General features: G+C 35.8%; 1 long non-coding RNA gene across 3 annotated transcripts in view; it reads left to right on the top strand.

The window, feature by feature from the left end:
- The window catches only part of LOC140695602 (uncharacterized), a 280,415-nt gene that overhangs the window by 139,564 nt on the left and 116,889 nt on the right, over positions 1–23,962 (top strand). For all 3 annotated transcript variants that reach the window (XR_012071271.1, XR_012071268.1, XR_012071266.1), the window contains exon 4: positions 3,228–3,300. This is a non-coding gene — a long non-coding RNA (uncharacterized lncRNA). The remainder of the gene's footprint in view (positions 1–3,227; positions 3,301–23,962) is intronic.

Raw genomic sequence — 23,962 nt, 5'->3', positions numbered from 1 at the left:
TTAGAATTTTCCTCAGTCACCTTTATACAGTCTTTACACCCTAGATTGTCTTAAACCTTTAACCTATAGCCAGATCTGCTATGTCTGGAACAATCTCCTGGCCAGTTTATCCATCTTTACGCTCCCAGGCTATCAAATATCTATAGTGACTAAATGGGATGATTTGACTTGCTGCAACCTCTAATTTACTTTTTAATGTACTGTGAATAGCAGGACTTTTTATTCATGTATTTCCTAGTAACAGTTTTTCTCAATTTCTATTGCTTCAATCCTTTAATCTCATTGTACCAGTCCCAGTCTTGTCAAATAATCTTACCCACTGTTTGACAAGAACAGTAGAGGCCACCACTTCAGTAAAAGCTTTGCCCACCTACCCTCTTCACTACTCGCAAGTGTCTTTGTTGATATCCGTCTTTCTTCCTTGCTTCCTTTCCTGTTTGAGGAAAATATGCCCTGTCCTTTTAGGGCCAGTGATAATCCATTTGCTCCTCAAAGACCCTGTTCACTCATTCTTTTCTTGATCTACATTATCTTCAGTCTTTCTACTTCCAAACTTTTCTTCCCTGCAATTGCAAATGTCCAAAGGCCTCCCCTTCCCCCTTTCACCTTTGCCAATATTTTGGATTCAGAATTAACAACCATTGTCTCTTCATAATTATGTACTCTAACTTTAAACCACTGTGTTTTTTAGCTTTGCTATCTTAAGTCTACTGAAACCCTTTCCTTAATTCACTGAGAGGATCCTAACTGCCAAATTCAGCAACTTTTTCTTCCTTTTCACTCTGTGAACTTTTGGCTTCATTTGCTGTTTTGTCATTAAAATTCTTTTTCCCTTTGCTACAACACCCTGAGAATATCGTTTTTCTTAGACATACACTTTTCCTTCAACTCCCCACTCCCGTGCCTAGTGTATTTTTACCTTGCATCTGCTTAGAGACCTTACATACTATTAGGAGAGTCATCTTTACAGTAGTGCTTTGTTGTGACACTGTGATGCTCGAAAACCAGGAAAAGGTCTAAACGTTACAATCAGGGGCAGCAGTCTTGGCCTTTCCTACCTTCCTACGGGAACTACCTACCTGAGCTCACCTACCTTATCTGCTACCTCATCCCAGCGGGGATCCTGTGCTCCTTCCAACTAATTTGCTCACTTTGCTGAGATAGTTCCCATGATTAGAATTCCTTTTACCACCTAAAATTTCTGTTGCTGGGAAAAGATACTCTTAGAAGCTACCACAAAGTGTTTGCTAAAATTTCCAGGTATCTGTGATGGACAGAAATATTAACTGCTTACTTTGAAAGATTTTCTTCCTTTGATAGGGAAAAGCTAATATTCATTAACTTCCAGATGAGGTGTGCCCAGCATATTGGTCTGTGCTATCAGCTATCTAAAGTGAGCTAGGCTCAGGGATTGCCTAAATGGAAAAACAGTCTCTGCCCAAAAGAACCTCACAGCTAGCCTATGCATTTAGGGCATTAAGCCCAGCTTCAGTGCATATTTGACAAGTTGGAATACAGTTACTTCTTTAAAATTAAAATACTCCTACTCATGGGGGTGAAATAGATGCTTTATTAGTATTCCCAAAATCATGGCAAAATTTTTTTAACCAAAATTAGTGACACTTTTGGCTCAGCATGTGAAATTTAATTATTTTCTCTGATACACTGCCCCTTATCCAATTCCAGAATATGGAAAATCCATGTTAGTGAGTTTATAATTACTTTATAACTTAAACTTACTAAATCAAAATCGTATCCTTTCCTATTTAAAGGTTTTCAGTAAGAGAATCATGTATGCTGTAAAGAAAATATGTTAGATACATATTTACCCTGTTGCCTGATGAAAATACAAACATAGGATCCCTCAAATGAAATGTGTTTACCCAAATACATAGTTTCCCTATTTCTTTAATAGATTATTGTTGCTTTCAGATGTTGTGGTAGGTTAAATATGTAATGTTACATCAGGGCATCATATTCATGAAGAAACAGGAACACTCACTAAATGATTGCAGTGCATAGCAAGGCAGATTAAGTTTTTTCCTTAAAATTCAGCTACACTTCTTTGTGAAAAAATTACTATTAATTTATCCGGTAACTTAAAATGATTTAAAAAAAAAAAATGCTATTTTGATGTAATCAAGTTCTATACACAACAAACTCGCTGACCTAAGTTTTCTTGCATTCCTTACAGGGAAGCATAAAAATACCTGTTTTATACATTATATATTTTAATATATGTGCATATATAATTTGCTTTATCCTTTATTACTCTTTAAAAATAGTTGAGTTTAGTTTTAAATGCACAGTATCTTCTCACAGAATAGTAAAAAATCTTAGTCTATTTTATAACAATATGTTGTGATGCTTTCCATAATAACTCGGAAAGAAACAAAGCTTCAAGAGTTACATTGTGGATCGTAAAGAATCTGAAATATGAGTTATTTTTATTCAAATTATTTTGAGGCTGGTGTGTGCCAGTGTGCAAGTCATAAAACTTCTTTATGGATTTTGGATTTGTTATCCCCTACCTAGTGAAAATATTTGTGGGGATAATGAAGTTACATTTGCCACAAAAGTCTTCCACTGGTGTACACTCTAAGATTGTGAAGAATTGTCATTGTGGTTGGGGTTGGATTTGGAACACATGTGAACTTTGTGGCCTTTATCAAGTCTAAGGTGTTAATACTTATACCTTCTTTATCAGTCTGTGATCTTCTGGGGTATAAATTTGGCTTCAAAGGTAGTTTGGCACAGGAACGAGGAGAAGCCTTTATGTACTGCGATAGTGGCTTTTCCCTGGGTGTCTCTGCCTCACTCGAAATCTGATTGCCTGCCTTGCATCCTACATAAATCCTTTGAAATTTACTTTTTATTTTTATTTTTTTATTTTTTTTAAAACTGAGAGTTAGTTTCCTTGACATGGAACTCCTTTGGACAACAAGTCCTCTAACCTGAACCCAGATGTCATTTCTTGTATGTTAGGGATCTAATGCTGCATTTCTAGGATGTCTGAAAAATCTCTAGAGCCTCAAAGCTTTGAAATTACTGTTTCTGCTGATAGAAACGTAATGTGAATACATGATTGAAAAGGCTGGTCCAGGCTTTGAAATGTCTAACTATGTACGGTGGGGAGATAAGAAAATGGTTTTCAAGGCAGATTCTACATTCTTCCTTGTGCACTTAACCGACAGAAGAATAGCTAACACTCTCCATTCTGGCCACAGACCGTGCTATCCTCTGTCCCGGACCTACTGAACATGCAGGGCTGACAGACTACTAAGCTGCTCGACTTCTCTGGTATGTTTGTATAGTTCTACTACTAGTTGGTTTATATGCTTACCACAGTGTATTCCCAAACCAATTGTGTTAATTATTATTATAATTACATAATTTACTTGATGATCTGTGAGTTAATGTAGTGTGAGTGTGAAAAGAGAGTTGTTTCCATGATAACTAATTAGAATGCTCTGGAAAGGCTTGATAAAGGTGACTTACTAAAAATGCTGTGTTTGCTGTCAAATTAGGTGTGAGCAAGCCAAATATAAACAATTGGAGGAAATGTTGTTAAAATACAGAGTTTTTTGATAACATTTAAAAATTCTCACTTAAACGACACTAAGTAGAAATTGGTTATTATGATTTATATAACATGTCAGATGAAAGAAGGAAAATGGGGAATTACAATCAGATCCATACATTTGTTAAGAAAAGACCTTGTCTTGCATCAAAAATATTAGATAGTGATTATATGTGTTTTTTTGTATAAAATGAAATATTTAAGATATTGTGTACATTTTCCTTGATTTCCTATTTTTTCAATTATAGGACCGATCACTGTTCTAGGTAACTAACATACTACACTGTCTACTGTGAATGCTTTGGTCCAAGTAACTGTCTTCTGCTGCTTATTTAGCCCAGATCCCGACAGCAGGAAGCACATTGTTGGCTTGCTCAAGCTGAATTTCCCTAGGGTACTATACCCTTTGAATGGCGCTTCTGCTCCCTTCGCAGCACCCTCCCCCACCTTCCCCCATACATCTGAAGCTATAGCCGCATCAGGCTTCTGACTTCTATTCACTAATCATGTCATAGACTTTTTGCCTCTGGTCACACTGCTTGAAATTCCATCAGCTTCTCACCTACCTGATCCCTCTGTTTTGTCCACTAGCAAATTCTCCTCAAATATTCCGGCTCATAGATTCATTTCCTCTGTGTAATCATCCTAGCTGGGAATTCCCTTTGTCTTACTCCTGTAAGAGTAAGCACTTTGTTTCGGCACTTATCACTCCCATTGCAAGATGATTTTTTATGCAGCATTTGTCTCAGTCAGAGTCTAAGCTCCTTAAAGGGGAAAGAAACCATGTATTGATTGTTTCTGTATCCCCAAATCCTAGAAAATACTAGGTATTTGGCAATGTGTGTAGAATGAAGTAACAAGGAGATCGAATTTGTATCAAATTGAACTAACAACTAGACTTCAGAGAAGAAGGCCTCCCTCAGGAGCTAGTGAACTCGGTCTTTCCACCTTAGATTACCTTTTCTCTTTTTTCCTTTTCCCGTAGAATTTATCACCTCAACTCCTATATCTCTTATTAATCTTAAACCCACTGTATTTCAATTTCAGCCCCCACAAATTTATGGGAGATTTTTAAGAAGATGGTAAACAACTATTGACAGGGAGTTCCAGAAGGAATTGAACTCTCAGATGGTGGGTTTGACCAGATTAAATTTAAGGCTCCCTCTTGCCCTGATCCTCTGTGAGTTATCTTCAGCAGGCATTAGTTCCTCCCCAAATTATGGTGCCCTTCATGTTCTGCCATATGGACTCTCATCTATTCTACTAAGTAACCATGACTCTCTTATGGAGCCTCCCTTTCATCACTGAATTAGTGATAAACAAGAGCAAGTGAATGAAGTGCCCTTTTTACCATCCTACCGGCCTCTTAACAAATTCACAGCGAAGGGGATGGGCCCTGCAGAATAGGAAGTTGGCTGGGCAGATAGCTGGGCTGGTTTATATTCTTGCACATAGCACTCTCTATTGTCTGAGATTAGCAGCATGGTAAAACTGTGTGTGTGCACACACACGTGCATGTGTGCAGCAATAATACACATGAAACAGAAAGGTCAGTGTACTTCTCTATGTATAAAAGAAGTAAAAGAAAGAAAGTAAAGACAAATTCAAACATTGGGTCACATCCCATTGTCAAATATATTCAGATGAATGGAGTGAAGATGGTTAAGTACATCTATCTCAGTTACTCCTGAGTACAAAGCTGGCAGCAACAGATTCAACCTAGGATGGGCAATTTTCTAGGACTAGATGGGGGGTAGAGCAGCAAAATTTTAGAGACTCAAGGTGAATGTCAGTTTCTGTCACAAAGTACTATCACAAACTCAGAGATCTCCTTACCATCAAAGAGTAGTAGCTTTTCTTAGTTGCTGGGGGACATTTAATACGACTACTGAGATCATGGAAATTACCAGGGTCCCAGTGTTTGTAGCAACCAATACTCAGTGTCGTGATGCCCTATAGAGAATTCGCTCGTTCTGAAAAATAGGTGATCATTTCATTTCCTTGCTGATTATTTCCAAAGACATGCTGAATAATTATATTGTACCACAAGTAATTGAAAACTCTGAATAATTCTTTTTGTGTCATTATATGTGGCTGATAAGGCTATTTTTTTAAACTACTTCGTTGTGTGTGATTTGGTTTAAAGATTTTAGCACGAAAAGTGGGAATTTAGCCATGTGACTTTCTGTTATATTTACAGAAACAAAGTTACTAAGTAAGTTTATGCAAGGCTGTGAAAACTTACCCTTAGTAGGGCTAGAAAAATAAACATTTTGAAACGTCAACTCAAACATCTATGAAGTCAAACAGGAACACTTTCAAAACTTAATTTAAAAAACAGTTTATGGTATGTGGTCTAGAAGCACAGCTCTATCGTTTAACCCCACAAAGTTGCATTTCATTTCAAGTTCTTGTCTAAGAAAGCAACGTACATCAGACACTTAAAAGGAAAACCTGTGTTAGTACCAGCTGTTGAATAAGGGCATGCAACCATCCTCCTTACGTTTAGCTGTTAGCAGTGTCTGTAACCTGCAGTTAGTGGTGACCGATTGAAGTTTATGTCCTTGAATCAGAGAGTGAAACACTCTGGTAGATATAATTAATTGATGAAATCTAGGTATAGGATTTAATGCACCAAAAATGAGTCATACAGAAGACCGAAATTAATATACACTCATAACAAAACTATCCTTTGGCTCATTGAAGGCAGGAGCAAAATAATTCTGGGATTGAGAGGAATTCAGGTTAGAGCTGAGGGAATTTGCCAGTTACACAATTACCTTGTCGCCTAAAGGGGCCAGTGTATTGCCCTAGGCAGTGCTATCACTCTCAAGTATTCCAAAGCCCTAAACAGTTCATTCAATTCCCTTCCAAAATTGTATGCATAGATGATAATCCAGGGGAACTGGGGAGCTCTAGATGCCCTGTTATTAATATCTGGCATTCGATATTTCATTCATAAAATAATGACTTTGGTTCCTTGGACGCTCAGTGAGAAACTAAAACAAATGTGGCTACATTTTATAATAAGTGACAAATCTCTCCTTGTTCCCTTTTGGTATTCACTGTGATACCATTAATCAGTGCTGAACGCCTGATAATAAATCTTGATGTTCCCAAGAATGCAAAAATGCATTATTTCTGTGTTGTCCAGTGTTCTGTATGCAACACTTTGTTAAAAACAACTAGAAGATTCTAGGAAAAACATTTAATATAAATTCAGGTATTCAACTGTTTCACTTTTGAGACCATCACAATTACCTTGGGATCTCATTAAGAACTGTGAAGATTGCTTTGTCGTTTGTCTATTGTCCCTGGAAGGAAAATAAAATCCCTTCTTTTTGATTTTGAACCTATAGTCTAGGAATGTTTGTTTTTTCAATGTGCACATTATGAATATACGTATCTGCCTGTTCTAGTATCCATTGCAGATGATGGACATAAAAAGGGAGAAAAAAATTACGTCCATTTGATCCACTTCCTAATGGGAACATTATCCATCTGCTCTTAATAAACTGTAATCAGGCCTATTTATTTTTGATTTTTTTCTAAAAGAAACTGACAAAGACAAAATAAAAGACGTATTTAGGATTTGAGAAAAATAGCTTCCTCATCATGAATCTCTACCAGATCAAATCTGTGCCATGTCACAGATCACATCATGAAAGCAGTATCAACAGAATAAGATATTACTTGCACAATCTGCAATCAAAACAGGAACAGTTGGCATTTGATGTCTGACATTCTTGTTTTCCAAATATATTTTTAAAATCCAAGTAATAGTAATATCTACTTACTAAAAAAGTAAAATGGGTTTATAAAATGAAGTTTAGAATGAGTTTTCGCCTGCACCACACCCCAGATCTTGTTCCTGGAGGAACTACATTCCATGCTTTCAGTTGTTTTATTCCTAATAGTTACCCCATATTTCTAAATTAAATGGGTTTTGTATATGTGTGTTCTTTTTCTTTTGGTATTGTCCCAGCAAAGTTATATCATAATATTTGGTTAAACTAATATTCAGTCTTTGTATTAATGGTTATGTAATTGCTATGAACTGATGCATTAGGTAGGGTACTCCACTTGTACACTCTGCTCACCTGTCCATTAATGTAGATTTTGTTGGTTTTCCTAGAGTTGAAAATTGCCTCTTTAAAAATTTTCTCTCTAATTATCACTGATTCTTTCCAAACTCTTCCACGAACATGTGAAACACCTCTGGGTATCTCTTTTTATATGGTAAAACTCATCAGATAATCTTATCAGTTTCTTTCTTTTTATTTTATTTTTTAAACCAGGAAACATCCTACTTGGTGCCCTCCCAGGCTCAGTGCACGCACAACGTGGCTTGTGCTGCACAACTCCGGACTATGCATTTACACAGACGATGATGTAAGTGGCAGCCCCTGCCCACACTCCAAACAAGTCATATAGTGCAGGAGCCTTGAACTCCTTTGAAAACCTTATTACTTGTTCCAAGCTGCACTAGTTGTTCTTCAGGCTGATTCATGTCTTGTCCTGGGTCTTTGCTTTACCTGGGTGTATTGCTTTACGGTAGTTTGTGAACATTCCCTTTATCTCTCTGTTTGCTTCCTGTTTCCTGGATTTTAGGCTTTCTTCTTCTTGGTTCGCTACCTCATTTTAGTAGACATTTTAGGAAAGCATGCGAAGAATGTAAAGCTTGCATGTTTAACAATATTTTCATTCTGTTCTCAGACTTGCTTGATAGTGTGGTTGGTTATAAAGCTATAGTTTGAAATGTTTCCCTCAGACTTTTATGGCATTTCTCCTTGTTGATATTGAGAATTGTTTTGTCATGTATATCTCAGTCCTTTGTGTATATTCTTTTACTTTTTCCTATGGAAGCTCTTTAAACCAATGGTTTAGAATTTTGTGGTAATGTGCCATAACGTGGGTGTTTTTCAGTTCATTGTGCTTGGTATTCAGTAGTCTCTTTCAACTTAATAACTAACCTTCAATTGTGGAAAATATTATTATTTCTTAAATAATGTTTCCTCTTTTTTTCTCTTTAACTTAGAACACTTGCTAGGTAAATATTTGGCTTCTTGCTCTGATCTAATTTTTTTATCCTTGCTGCTTCTTTTTCCTCTCTCTTTTCTTGATTTTTTTTTTTTAAATTCTCTTTTGGCAAGGTAGACTCATTTAAATCTTCCAAATACTCTGTTAAAACTTACGTTTAAGCTATTCTGTTGTAATATTTCTATGTGCTCTTCCTGTTTGGTATACCCCATTAAAAAAAATACTTGCACCTTTTTTACTTTGTTTTCTTTTAAGGATGAAATAGCTTCTCTTATCGCTCAATTTTTTTTTTCAATCATTACATTCTCTATTTTGCCACGTTCCTTTTATCGGCTATTTCTTTCTCATGTTGAAGGCCTCCCCCCCTCCCCCCAAATCTCTTGGTTTTTGGCAGTGATTCAAATTTAGGAGCGAGGACTAAAAAACTGATGAAGAACTTTATGGTGTGTGTGTGGAGGAGGTGTTATTTATACAAAGTGTATCTAACAGAGATCCAGAAGATTCATTCTGGGCCCCTCAAGTGTCTTGTTGGCCTTTTTTGGGAGCATTTTCTTCAGAGATTAATTCACTCCACTGATAGTGTGTCTGGCTGCTGGCATGACGAGAGTTTAGGTGGGAGAGAGGGCTGGAAACTCATTGTTCAGTACATAGAATTTAACTTTAGTCTCCTCACCCCTGCCTCCCCCATGTTTTTATCCTTTCTGGTTACTTCCTTTAGACTTAAGTTCTCCATCTCTTCCCAACAGGAGTGGTTGCCTGGTTGTCTGGAGTAGGGGGTCTGGGCCGGAGGAGAGGGTCTGTCTGAAGGGCAGGATGTTTTGGTACACACTCCTGCTTTTAGCGCACCACTTGCAGAGGCCTTCCTAAGGCTGTCCAGAATTCTTCAGCGTAAGCTGACGTTGTCTCACTGGTGTGCCCCATTGCGTATGCTGACGTTTTAGTTTTCTCCACACATTTAAGTATGTCACAGCACATTCGCTTCCTTTCCATATCCTTACACTTATTGACGTATATTGTCCACTGTTGTTTCCTCTTTTTTTCCCTTGTGATTTAAAACTCTTGATTATCTTGTTATCGTCATACCATACATCCCTGGTAAGGGAGTAAACATAAATAGATCTTTGAAATCTGCTGTGTTAAACAGGAAATTCTCTGACAGAATGTTATGTGTCAAAGAAATTGCCCTATTGAAAATATCTTTATGTTTATATACGGAGTTTTTCACTGCCCTTAAAATCCTCCGTACTCCATCTATGCACCCCTCCCTACCCAAATTCCTGGCACCTACTGATCTTGTTAGTCTCCTTTTCTAGAATATCGTATAATTGGCATCATACAGTTTGTATGATTGTATAGATTGGCTTCTTTCACTTGGTCATATGCATTTAAGGTTCCTACATGTCTTTTCATGGCTTGATAACTCATTCCTTTCTAGCACGGAATTATTTTCCATTGTCTGGATGTACACACTTTATGTATCCATCCACCTAATGAAGGACATCCTGGTACCAGATTTTGGTAATTGTGAGTAAAGCTGCTGTAAACATCCATGTACCTATTTTTGTGTGGGCATAAGTTTCAAACTCCTTTGGAGAAGTACTAAGGAGTGTGACTGCTGGATCATACGGTGAGCATATGATTAATTTTGTAAGAAACTGCCAAGCTATCTTCCAAGGTGGCTGTACCATTTTGCATTCTCACCAGCAATGAAGAAAAGTTTGTTTCTCCATGTCCTTCCTAGAATTTGGTGTTGTCAGTGTTCTATAGGACACCATGAAGCATCGTGTGGGGACAGATGCCACAGACAGCAAGAATTCCAGATGTTGAATTTCATGCCTACCTAGTTGAGAGATGGACTTATAGTCAAAATTAATGTGAATTAAAGAATGTGAAGAAATTTGATAATCTTTATACAACTGATGTTTTGAATTATATTAGTATCCTATTGCTACTGTAACAAATTACTGGAAACTGGGTAACTTAAAACAACACAAATTTATTTTCTTACTGCTGTGAGGTCAGAAGTCCTTAAAGCAAGGTGTCAGCAGGGTTGCATTCCTTCTGCAGGCTCTAGGGAGGAGTTTGTTTCCGTTCATTTTTAGCTTCTAGAGGTGGCCTGTATTCCTTGCTTCTTAGTCTCTTCCTTCATCTTCAAAGCCTGCAGGGTAGTATCTTGACATTTCTCTCTCTCTTTTTTCTCTCATCTTCTGTTGTCACATTTCCTTTTCTAACTTTCTTGTCTTCCTCTTCCCCTTATAAGAATCCTTGTGATTACATTGGGTTATCTGGATAATCCAGAATAATCTCCCCAATTCAAGATTCGTAACTTGATCACATTTTGAAAATCTCTGTCATAATGTAAGGTAACATAGTCGCAGGTTTCAGGGCTTAGAATGTGGATATCATTGGCACTATTATGCTTACCACATGGACTAAAAATATTGTGCAGAAATATAATCTGGATCAGAAGAATAGAATTTTAACTCTAGGGAGAGAAGATCAAAAGCAATTCAAAAAACAAATAAGGGTTTATAGCTCGTGGGTAATACATATTATTGCTTCTTACTATGAAGTAGTCTCATGTTTTTGTGGTTAATCCATTCAGTAGAGAACAGTATGTGTATATTAGGAAGTAAAATTTAACTTAAAATTCTAAGGCCCATTGGACAATCACTGTTAAACTGTAGTTCTTTCTCCCCCCTCCCCCCCAAATTCTTGTCTTTGAAAGAGGAATGTCAGTCTATGAACATAATAATGAAGTCTGATGCATGCATGCTTCAGTCATATTGGTAGACCACATACCTTTTTGATGGACATTTGGGGAGGAAAAGATTGGCTGCAGGTCAAGTTCTATGTGTATGTTATTCTAAATAGCTGGTTGATTATTTTCTATTTCATTCACTCACTTTGGATGTGAAATGTTAATTTGAATCCCTTTACTTGTTGCTTATCTTAATTGAGGGGCAGACTATTGTCTAGCTCATCACTTAATTGAATCTTAATCCCTCTAATATGAGCCTTCTTGGCGTTCATGTCATTTTATTATACTTCTATAAACTTCAGAGTTTATTCTACAGAAAAATCCTTTTGGAATTAGAATTGAAATTTCATTGGATGTAAAGAGTGATTTGAAGGAAAATTTCTTCTTAAATTTATGTATATCTAATAAAAATGTAAAGTCCTCCTCTGGCTGAAGAATTATGAATTTTCAAGATTTAATAAAATGGAAAACAATCAACCAGATTGAAAAAAATGAGCCAACATAACCAGAGCGTGTTCCTTGAAAGACTAGTAAAATAAGTGCAAATACGGCAAGACAGAAAAAAATTTAAATGAAATATTTTAAAATAAAACATAGATATAAGTAAAGATAGTGTGGGATTCCTGGGTCATGTGGTAAGTCTATTCCTAGTCTTTTGAGGAATCTCCACACTGTTTTCCACAGTGGCTGCAGCAACCTGCATTCCCACCAGCAGTGAAGGAGGGTTCGCTTTTCTCCACAGCCTCTCCAGCATTTGTCATTTGTGCACTTTTGAATGAGGGCCATTCTGACTGGTGTGAGGTGATACCTCATTGTAGTTTTGATTTGCATTTCTCTGATAATGAGTGATATTGAGCATTTTTTCATGTGCCTATTGATCATTTGTATGTCTTCCTTGGAGAATTGCTTGTTTAGGTCTTCTGCCCATTTTTGGATTGGGTTGTTTATTTTTTTCTTATTGAGTCGTATGAGCTGCTTATATATTCTGGAGATCAAGCCTTTGTCGGAACCCTACTTCAGGATGACACCTGCACCCCAGTCTTCATAGCAGCATTATTTACAATAGCCAAGACATGGAAACAGACTAAATGTCCATCAGCAGATGACTGGATAAAGAAGAGGTGGTATATTTATACAATGGAATACTACTCAGCCATAAAACCCAACAACGTAACGCCATTTGCAGCAACATGGATGTTACTGGAGAATGTCATTCTAAGTGAAGTAAGCCAGAAAGAGAAAGAAAAATACCATATGAAATCGCTCATATGTGGAATCTAAAACAAATAAACAAACAAACAAACAAAGCATAAATACAAAACAGAAATAGACTCACAGACATAGAATACAAACTTGTGGTTGCCAAGGGGGCGGGAGGTGGGGAAGAGATAGACTGGGATTTCAAAATTGTAGAATAGATAAACAAGATTATACTGTATAGCACAGAGAAATATATACAAGATCTTATGGTATCTCACAGAGAAGAAAATGTGACAATGAATATATATATGTTCATGTATAACTGAAAAATTGTGCTCTACACTGAAATTTGACACAACATTGTAAAATGATTATAAATCAATAAAAAATGTTTAAAAAAAAGTAAAGATAGCGTGTTTAAAAAGAAATACAACAAAGCTTTGTGCATCAAAAATTGACATGAATTGTAAGGGCTTTCTAGATACAAGTGTATAATCAGTAGTACCAGTTTATACTGAATTAGTAGTAAGAATGAGCCATCTGAAAAGGATACCAGGCCCAAACAGTTTTACAAATAGTTTTATTTAGAAGCTCAAAGAACAGTAAGTCTCATCTTAGACGAACTAGTACTGCTGTTGGCTATTTGCTTTTATGCAGGGTTTAATATCGGGAATGCAATGTAAATTCCTATGCACAGTGAGATATAACAAACAAATGAATACTTCAGTCAATGTAGGAAACCGCTTAGTAAAATTCAACATTTGTTCATGATAAAGATTTAACAGATTAGGAATAGAAGGAAACATTCTTAATCTGATAAAGGTATGCATTATATTTAAAATCATAACTAATGGGGAGGAGTACAGTGTTACTTTTGGGACATGAAAGCAGCCTTTTTATTTCTTCCTAGTTTTAAAAACAAATGATAAGTTGATACAAGAAGCAGAAAGATAAAACTAAAATACAGTAGCTTTCTTACTGCCAAAGATTCTTAGAGAACATGATTTGTGTATGCAGCCACATTGGCTTTGTAAGTCTTTACTCCGGTTTTGAACTTGCTGCTCAAATAGGGCCCTTCCTCTGCATGTCTCAATATGAGTGCCACAAAGATGACCATAGAACCCAGCATTGCAAAGGAAGGTGGTTTTGAGGAAGAATAGCCCAGAAGAGGTTGATTACAGCATGTTCAGTTCCTTCTAAACTCATCATTGGCAATAGCCACATAGTGTTGTAAACTTTAAGTCTACAGACATGTGAGGAGTGAGGGAGACAGTTATCCCTTAGTAATTTTTATTGAAGCTTGGGGATATGACAGTTATCCCCACATTACACCCACTATTCATTATTATATTAGAGAATCTGGAAAATGCACTAAGCCACCAAAAATAAATGAAGTTTAGTTTAAGGAACTGAAAAAAATAACAAAGGTAATTTCTTATTTGCAGATAACATAATAATCTAAATGCAAAATCAAGAAAAATATTTAAGATGTCAGAAGCATTAAGAGAGTTCCACAAAGTTGCTGTATATAAAAGCAACATTTGAGAAAAATGGAAGAAATTTATAAAAAGACATCAAAGTTGAAAAATGGAGAAATGTATTATGCTTATTGATGAGATTGTGAATTTTATGAAGGTAATATTTTTCCTTCACATCAGTTGGTACATTCAATGCCGTTCCAATTACAATCCAAAAGTATTTTTTCTGTAGATATTTACTAACTGATTTAAAAATTCGTGTGGAAGAGTAATGGGCCAATGATAGTTCAATAAGAAAATGTAACAAAAAGATTGGTTGATAAAACAGACCAGGAACTCAGAAGTAAATTCATTCTTTTTTTCATTTTATTTTTTATTGAAGTGTAGTTGATTTACAATGTTAGTTAGGTGTGAAGCAAAATGATTCAGTTATACAGTTATATACACTGTATAATATACACACATATATTTTTCAGATTCTTTTCCATTATAGCTTATTACAAGAAATTGAATATAGTTCCCTGTGCTGTACAGTAGGTCCTTATTATTTATCTATTTTGTATATAGTAGTGTGTTATTTGTTAATCTCAAACTCCTAATTTATCCCTTCCCCTCCCCTTCACCCTTTGGTAACCATAAGAATAGTAAATTCATTCTTAAATGGAAACTTTATGTACTTGGTGTATGATAGGTAAGGAAAGGCAGATTATTCAGTAAATGTTGTTAATACCCTTTCCTTTAATGTGGAAAAAAAAACCCATTACTACCGTATACAAAAATAAATTGTATAAGTTATAGAGCTAATGAAAAACATAAAAGTTTCAAGCAATTAGATTATGGGAGGATATTCTTGTAGGAAAATATTTCTTAAATAAGATATTAAAAACATTAAACATAAGGGGAAATTTTGATAAGTATGTCTATTTGAAAGTGTTAATATTCTGAGAATGTTTTTTAACATTTGACAAAAGATTACAACCAAAGTTTTTTTGGATTTTAGTGGGCTCTTGAATCCCTGGAATTTTTTAGATTCCACATATGAGCGATCTCATATGATATTTTTCTTTCTCTTTCTGGCTTACTTCACTTAGAATGACATTCTCCAGGAGCATCCATGTTGCTGCAAATGGCATTATGTTGTCGGTTTTTATGGCTGAGTAGTATTCCATTGTATAAATATACCACCTCTTCTTTATCCAGTCACCTGTTGATGGACATTTAGGCTGTTTCCATGTTTTGGCTATTGTAAATAGTGCTGCTATGAACACTGGAGTGCAGGTGTCATCCTGAAGTAGATTTCCTTCTGGATACAAGCCCAGGAGTGGGATTCCTGGGTCATATGGTAAGTCTGTTCCTAGTCTTTTGAGGAATCTCCACACTGTTTTCCATAGTGGCTGCACCAAACTGCATTCCCACCAGCAGTGTAGGAGGGTTCCCCTTTCTCCACAGCCTCTCCAGCATTTGTCATTTGTGGATTTTTGAATGATGGCCATTCTGACTGGTGTGAGGTGATACCTCATTGTAGTTTTGATTTGCATTTCTCTGATAATGAGTGATATTGAACATTTTTTCATGTGCTTTTTGATCATTTGTATGTCTTCCTTGGAGAATTGCTTGTTTAGGTCTTCTGCCCATTTTTGGATTGGATTGTTTATTTTTTTCTTATTGAGTCGTATGAGCTGCTTATATATTTTGGAGATCAAGCCTTTGTCGGTTTCACTTGCAAAAATTTTCTCCCATTCCGTAGGTTTTCTCCTTGTTTTATTTCTGGTTTCCTTTGCTCTGCAGAAGCTTGTAAGTTTCATTAGGTCCCATTTGTTTATTCTTGTGTTGTTTTAAACTATTGTTTCTGGTAATTTTCTAGAGCATTAAGAGGAAACCAGTACAGACGTATCATTCGCATAACACAAAAGATTTTCAATTCTTAGACTAAAGTTTCTCTCTTCTAAGATAATGTGTTGGCTTGCAATTTTACATTTTAGCATCGTTTTTGGGGGGGGGGCTAACTATCTATCTATCTTTCTATCTATCCATCTTATCTATCTATCTATGAATCATCTATCCCTCTATCTTATCTATCCATCTATCCATCCATCCATCCATCCATCCATCCATCCATCATCCATCCATCTATCTGTCCATCTATATGGCAGAGTGAGTCCTTTGCTAATAAGTGCTTTATGTATTTCATTCCATTTCTTCCCCAACCACTTATGTCAGTTATTATTATTCTCTCTTCATGGATAAAGAGATTGAGTCTCAGAGAGATGAATTATTTTGCCCATCCTTGAAAAGTGAAACAGATCTATCTGAATTTAAAAGTTTTAAGTATTCTATTATACTTCATTAGATAGTTAAAATAAGTAAATATACTTTGTAGGGGGAAGGGATAAACCGTTCTCAAGGATAGGCAGGCCAAAGAAGATAAAGGGAGACCTCCAGGTTCAAAAAGTTTACTTGTATCATTTATCATATTATAACCTGGGTAGATATTTTTGAAGAGATATGTTACATGTTTCCTGGTGTGCTAGTACTGCAAGTGCTGAAAAACACATATTTTACATGGGTGAAATGTTGTGACTTTTCTTGCTTCGTGCTTTTGTTGGCATTTTATTTTACATTTAAAAGGAAATTTTTATATCAGTTGAAGTTGTGACCTTAACTTATGTTGGTTGTAATTTTGGTCCTGATAAAAATATGAGTCTGGATGTAAGATTGCTAGGAGAGAAATTAAGGAATGCTCTAAGCAGTTCACAAGACTAGCCATCGTATTGGCACAAATGAAACTTCCTTTTGCCCAACATTAACTAGATTATCAGGACTTGCTAATAAAACAAAACGTGGGAGAATCTGCTTTACTAATTAATTCTAAAAGCCTCTTACACTATTTTTTACTTTGTTTTTTTTCCTACCATTCAAGTTTATTTTAAAAGCAATGAGGAACCATGAATAGAATGTCTATTTTATTCTTTGCCTTATCTCCTATTTGAGTATAATCTCCTTAAATGCTGGGGTATGTCTCATTAACTCTTTATTCTCAGACAAAAAAAAACCAAACACAATGGACCTACAATTTATGGTAAATAAATATATGCATTGTTGACCCAAAATGAATAGATTGCCAAATATTTCTCCAACAGAGGTAAATTTATTCAGGATCAGCAGAGAATATCAATTTGGGTCCTGCAACCATGGCAAAGAAGGGGAACACTTTAATAGAGGGGAAAAGGAAGTTGGGAGGGCTAGCATAAACAAAGAGTCCATGGTTTTTCAGTGGCTGAGTCCTAGCCAGGAAAGAAGTCTTCTTCCACTTGGACCCTGCTATTGTTATAGGACATGAAAGCGCCCCCTTCTGGTCTCCTGACTCCATTTAATTAAGGCTTCTAGTAATTTTTTTACAGCAGTTATCAGGTAAACTTCATGTTACTTATAACTGATACTTCTGAAAGTGTTCAGATTCTGGGGAAAAAGAGAATTGACTAAAACTAAGAAAGGCAGTTAACTTGCTCTGATAGACATCTATTTGTCATTTTTTCCCCTCTTTTTTATTGAATGTTGTAATATTTTATTTATGTCTTGTGTTAAAGGTGATATTTTGCATCTGGTAGGTGATGTCTCAATCTTTAGATAGAGCAGAGTAGATTTCAAGAATCTTTGTTTTCCAATTGTGAAGCCCAAATGTGTTTCTTTCCTTTTAATAAACAGAATCTGACCCAATCTGGCTTACGTAACTGGAAAGTCCTAGCATACAGCTGAATTCATAGTCTGAAACAATGATAAGAATTCTAGTTTCTCTCATCTTTTAGCCCTGCTTTCTACTTTGTTGGCTTCTGTTCCTCCAAGAGCATCAAACTGATATCATCACAAAATCAGTTTCAGAGGAAAGAGCCTGCTTTCTGCATTTGAGATCTGTTGCCGTAACTGGTTTAATGTGGATCTTTTGCCCTCCCCTAACTGATCCTGTGGTTGAACAGTGGAAAATCTTAAGTGAAAGTTATACATTTCATTAGTGAGAATAGATTCAGCCTCACTAGATCAAATAGAGTAAGAATGGGGGTGTCATTACCGCAAGAATCGGGGACAGATGCTAGGCTGCAAAACCAACAAATAATCACTAGGTCTTATTTTTCTTGACTTTGCTTTACAACCAAAGTGTGAGGAAAACAGTTACACTTGATTATTTTGACAAATGGCACTCTCTTCTTCACCTGGTTAGGATGAGTTGAATTTAGTGTTTCCTTTGGGGATTATGGAAGTGACTTGACCTTTGTAAAGATAAAAGTAACACTACTGACATCAGCTCAAATGAAACTACTTCTCCATAATCAAGTGAAAAGTTGCTGAATGGTGCCCCTTCTAAAAGCACATTACGTTGACAGATGACTCACAGAAGAATTAAAGTAGCTGTTAATTTCTGATTCTTGCTAGTTTTAGTTACAGGGAAGAATGTAATTAACTTCAGTTTAGGTACATAGCAGAAGAGAACACCTGCTTTCTTGATCTAGAGGGAGTTAAAATCAGTTTTGAGCCATTAAAATAGAAGGGTTGGGAATCCTGAGTGAACTTTATAGCTGAGGAACAAGTCTAAGACTATTACTTTTCCAAAGCTGCCTGGATGGCTAGCTTGAGTTTTTTTTTTTTTTTTTTTTTTTGGATTGGTTTAATGGCAGAGGGAGTTTGTTATTAATCTGGCAAAACCCTAAACATGTTCAACTCTTATGTGTAAGTGCCATGCCATTAAAAATGATGGGTAGCCATCTTAGAGATAAAAAGATAAGAGGAAATTAAGTTTAGTGATGTAGATGACCAAGTATATTTATCCACTGAAGTGAACTTTTAATCAGTTTCATTTAAATGACAGTGTGATTGGGATCAAAGAAAATGAATATCGTTTACCACGCATATTATCCTTCTAATTGAAGTCAGATGAGTAAGACTCATGCACTGCTTTTGGTACTCTGATGTGTATAGTTCTCTGGTTTGATTTCTTGTCCAGAGAACTCATTGATGTGGCAAGATGGTGTGCTGAGAGCTCAGCTAGCTAAAAGAAAAATGGTACACAGTGTGTAAGACACTCTGAAATCCAGTTCAATGAGACAGAGTGTTTAAGGCTTCTTGAATGAATTACAGCCTGGTAAGATACTGCTATAAAAGCAGCGAAACCATTAGCATAGACAGTAGAGATGCTAGGCTGGAATGCTTTTATATGCCAATTTAATGTTTGTGATTATGCTGCATAGATTCAGTCCTTCATAAACCCATTTCTATGGCAACAGGGAAATGTTGAAAGCCCATAGCATATAACTAAGACTTTTGCAAATTCTGACTAGTCTAAAGAATACATTATCTTCTTTTAATGCACAAATTTTGAGAAATTGAAAATTACTGAATAACCCATGAAGCAGAAGATCTGACATTTTATAGTTAAGCTTGCTGAAAGCCTTATTTGATAGCTTATTAAATGCAGCTGGTATATTTAAAAGTAAGACTAGAGGGGAAAAAAGAGTTGAGTCTGTAAAATGCTTTAGTCCAAATAAGCCTGTAACACTTTGGTGATAGTAAGGAAGTGCAGCCAGTCTTCCTGCTGGAATTTACTTTTAGGATTTCCTTAGAATTCTTGAATGGGATATTGTGAGATGCAGGACAGAGATTTCAATAACAAATAAACAAACAGAAGATAACCCATGGAAACTTTTAATAATGTGATAGCCTTGTAAATGCTTTCTTCAGAAATTAACTTTGGGGACTTTGACATCTATTTTCTTATAACAAGGGTGAATCGATTATTGAATGGTTGAGAGCACACAACGCATATTGATTTGTTTGTGCGTAGCCACTTTCTCCCAGCAGGCATCTTGCTGCCTGCAACATATTTTTAAATAGGATTACTACTCATTAAATTACAATGACCTGAAGCAATGGTCAACAAAAATGAAATTGCCTCGGTTCATCATGGTTTGGAGCATTGCCACCAACTCCCAGTGGCTTGCTTTTCCTGGCGGAAGTCGACTTGAAGAATATACGTGGATGGCTGCTTAAATGTCTAGAATTTAGCCAAGCAAAACCCCAAATCTATGACTGCAACTTAAATATGCCCACAGTTTTCTATCATAATAACAAATAGTTTTAAGGAATCGTTGTTAAACAATATATGTATTTTTAATCAAATTGTCGATATTTTATGTAGGAGTCTATGGGCTACTGATACAAGAGATTAGAGTTTAAGGAGTTCATTTTAAGTTTTTTTCCTTTTTGCTCTTTTTTTATGGTAAAGAAAGTGTATAGACAATTACCTTAAAAGGATGTTAATGGAAGTATCTAGACAGATGATCATAGGAGGAAGGAAGAGGTGTGGTGTGGACTCATTAACATTTTCCCAGAAGTTACATATTATTCATGACCATTTTAAAGAAAGATTATTGTTACTGTCTTTCTGTCTGTGTATTATTATTCCGTGATTTAACCTATATTTATGCTTCACAATCTGTCTCATAATTTCTACTTCCATTTTCTGATCCAAGGGCACTTGGTATATATATAAAATCATTTTCTGAGAAATTTAGAACCACCTTATGGTAAAAGTTGGGGAATCCAGGGCTTTCATTCAGCTGTCGTGTAACTCCATATCTACCAGGCCTCCCCATTATACACTTTAAGGCACTGAGGGTTTATTATTCATGGAAAGATCATGTAATCTCTTCATTTCCTCTGAGAAATTGGGGCCAAGTCCCAAAAAATCCTGTGATAAAGTGTCAGGACCATGACATCAGTCACAAGCTCTGGATTTGCTTTAATTCTGGGCATCATGTAATGTAGCTACTGTTTACACTTCCTGAACCACATTTAGTTCCAGGTCTTATGTTTCTATGAATTTCCACTTCTTGATAAATTTCTTTGTTATGATGTGACTTTGGCTCCTTTTTATCTGCCTGAAATTTGTAGCTCTGGAAACTTCTTCACAATTTAGTTAATCCTTTAGGGCTCTGGGCTTGGATGGCCATCAGCTTAGAGTTCCTTGATATCACACAAATGACCTTACTATCCAGGCATGGTCTCAGTGTTTGTATCCTGTCTCTGTCTGCGTACTGTTTCTTTACATTCAAGATGAGCCTCACTTTCCTCTGGGTTGTCCATACTACTGCCCCGATGACCATCCTATATAGACTGGCAACCTCTTTCTCTACTGCCTCTAGCTTTCTGTGCTGGTTTACTTTGCTTTGACTTTCTCTGTAGCACTTCTCACCTGACATACGGTACATTTAACTGTATATTTATTTATATTGGTTTCCTTCCACTTGAGGTCCTTTAGAACAGAAAATTTGTTTACTGTAGTTTACTGTGCTTAGAACATCTCCTAATATAAGTGTTAAGTAAACAGTAGTCGAATTATTGACTAATTGCATGAAGGGCTGAGTTTTGAGAGTTAAGAGCCTCGTTACAGAAGCATCTCTGCAATTAGGGATATTCATTGACAATGAGATTTCACTCAACTGGGATTCATGGGTCTTGGAGGCAGATATAAGAATAGGAGACAAAATTGCATTCTTAAGATTTATAAAAATGTTGTCCCATAAGTTATTTTAGCTGAACAGTTTCATGTTTTACCCATTATCCTCTTTTGATAATTTAACTCTGCATAAATATTGTCTGTCTTCCAAGGAAGCAAGAAAAAGTGGAAGATGAAAACTGGTTTCTAAGGAAAAAGATGTCCTTTTGGAGAGTAATGTTAGGTAACATAAGTGAGTAGGGGTAATAGATTTGCTTTATTCCTAAGCTATTCACTTCTATTGTTCAACAGTGCACCTGTTGTTTGGGCACAAAATATCGATGGGTTAAGACCTTGATAATGTTATATACGAAAAACTTAGCCGTGTTTTGCACCATAAGTCCCAGTAGAAACTAGCTCCTGGTGGTGGGTCCTATGCAGACTTTCTGGAAATAAATAGCATGACCACTTAACAGAAAAAAAACTATCACCACAAAAGGGAGATCATTGCTCAATCAGGGTGAATTTAAGGATGAGAATTTAAAATGCAACAAATAACATCAGCTGTGTAGGAATAATTGGTCAAATGGAACATTCAGCCTCACTTGAAAGATTTTAGATTATGAGACATGATTTTATCTCAAAAGTTAAATATTGCAAACTCCTGTGAATTTTAAAGTCTAGTAAATAAACCACACAAAAAAAAGGGGGGAAAACTAAGCTGGTTAGAGTATAAAAAGATGTTAAAAAATGAAAGTTCACTTGGGGATATGAGCAGATGTGGTGTTCTGAACTTGGTCCTTTCTTCCTCTATGCTGCTCATCAATTCCTGCCTGAAATTGTGCTGCTTCCCTCCTTGGAATTCTTCCCTCCCTGATTTTCTTATTCAGATCTTACCCATACTAAAGGTTTTCTTCTCTCCCTGATTTTCTTATTCAAATTTTACCCATACTAAAGGTTTTCTTCTCCAGGAAACCTTATCTGTCAGAATTTAGCCTGAGAAATCTCTTCTATAAAGTCTGGGAGACTTATTACAGATCAGACCTCTAAGCTGTAGTTATGCCATTCCTCACTAGGATTTTAAATAAGTAGGGGGTGCCATTTCTTCCTCCTCTTTTATCTTCTCTTCTTCCTTCTTTTTTTATTCTTCTATTTCATTTGACTGCCGACCCAGTGATAAAGTTCAGTGTTTTGTATTATAAGGTGCTTAATACAGTTTGAGGAACATGTGGTACAGTTGAAAGGTTTGGATTCAGACAGATGTAGCTTTTAATTAATTTTCTGCCTCCTACTAGTTCTTTGATCTTTGGCTAGTTTCTTTTTATTTTTCAGTGACCTCTTTAAAATGATAAACCTTTTAGTGTCATTGTGAAAATTAAACTTGATAATGTACACAACCTGTCTGTCATATAGAATATACTCAACCATGTCCTGTCTCTTCTTCTCATCTTTATTTTAGTTATTTGACTTTGTGATGACCATAATTATTTGTTTGGGTCACGTGAACTTGTATCGTGATTCTAAGTGAGAATTTTCTGTCTGATCAGTGCTACCTAGAGGTATTTGGAGAAGTGGAAGATAAAAAGAAACGTGTAGGCAACCAAATGTTCATTTGGGGATATTAAATATTTTTCTTCCTTTCCAGGTTCCTAAGTTTTCTTTCTCTTCCTTCTTTCCTTCATTCTTACCTGCCTGCCTTTCAGAAACGTAACACTTATAATCCAGACATAAAAAACAATTAAATAACTTTAATATAGTAGTTTATAAAGTGGGTAGAGGTATGCAAGTGTAATTCAATTTTATGATACCTCAGACTAAAAAAAATGGTATTTCATCATTTCACTCCTTCGTTGAGTTTGACAGACAGCAGTCAGTATGCACATAATGAACTCTTTTGATTGAAAAAAGTATATTCTATAGAAACTCAGGACTGTGAATTTGAACTGTACTTGGTTATTATTAGGCACATCTTGCTCTCATCTCAAATTTTTATCTAATTCTAGGGGTTTAATTTGACATTTCTCTCTTACATTTCCACTGATGATTTACGTTTCTGATAATGTACAATATTAAATTTAATTTTGCTAAACTGAATCTAATTTTATTTCTTTTCATTTAGGTCCATTTGTCTAGCTTCTCTTTCCTTACTGGAATTTGCAATACCATCAACTTATCATGAATTGAAAATTTCATAATCTTTCTTCTAAACCATTACTGATGGTGTTAAATGGGACAGATTCATTTTCAGGCCTTTAATTGCTTCCTCAGTGGGCTGTATTTTCATTATTATTTCCTTTCTTTTGTAGCTGTTAGAATGTGTTTTATTCTATATTATAATATATTATGGAGGCCAATTTAAGTTAATTTTTGAATAAGATTTCATGATATACAAATACAATGTTACCAGAATCAGAATG

Source organism: Vicugna pacos, chromosome 3, assembly GCF_048564905.1.
Source record: "Vicugna pacos chromosome 3, VicPac4, whole genome shotgun sequence".
In the NCBI taxonomy this organism is placed as follows: Eukaryota; Metazoa; Chordata; class Mammalia; order Artiodactyla; family Camelidae; genus Vicugna; species Vicugna pacos.
The sequence above is the reverse complement of the archived record's forward strand: the minus strand, read 5'-3'. Positions and strand labels throughout refer to the sequence as shown.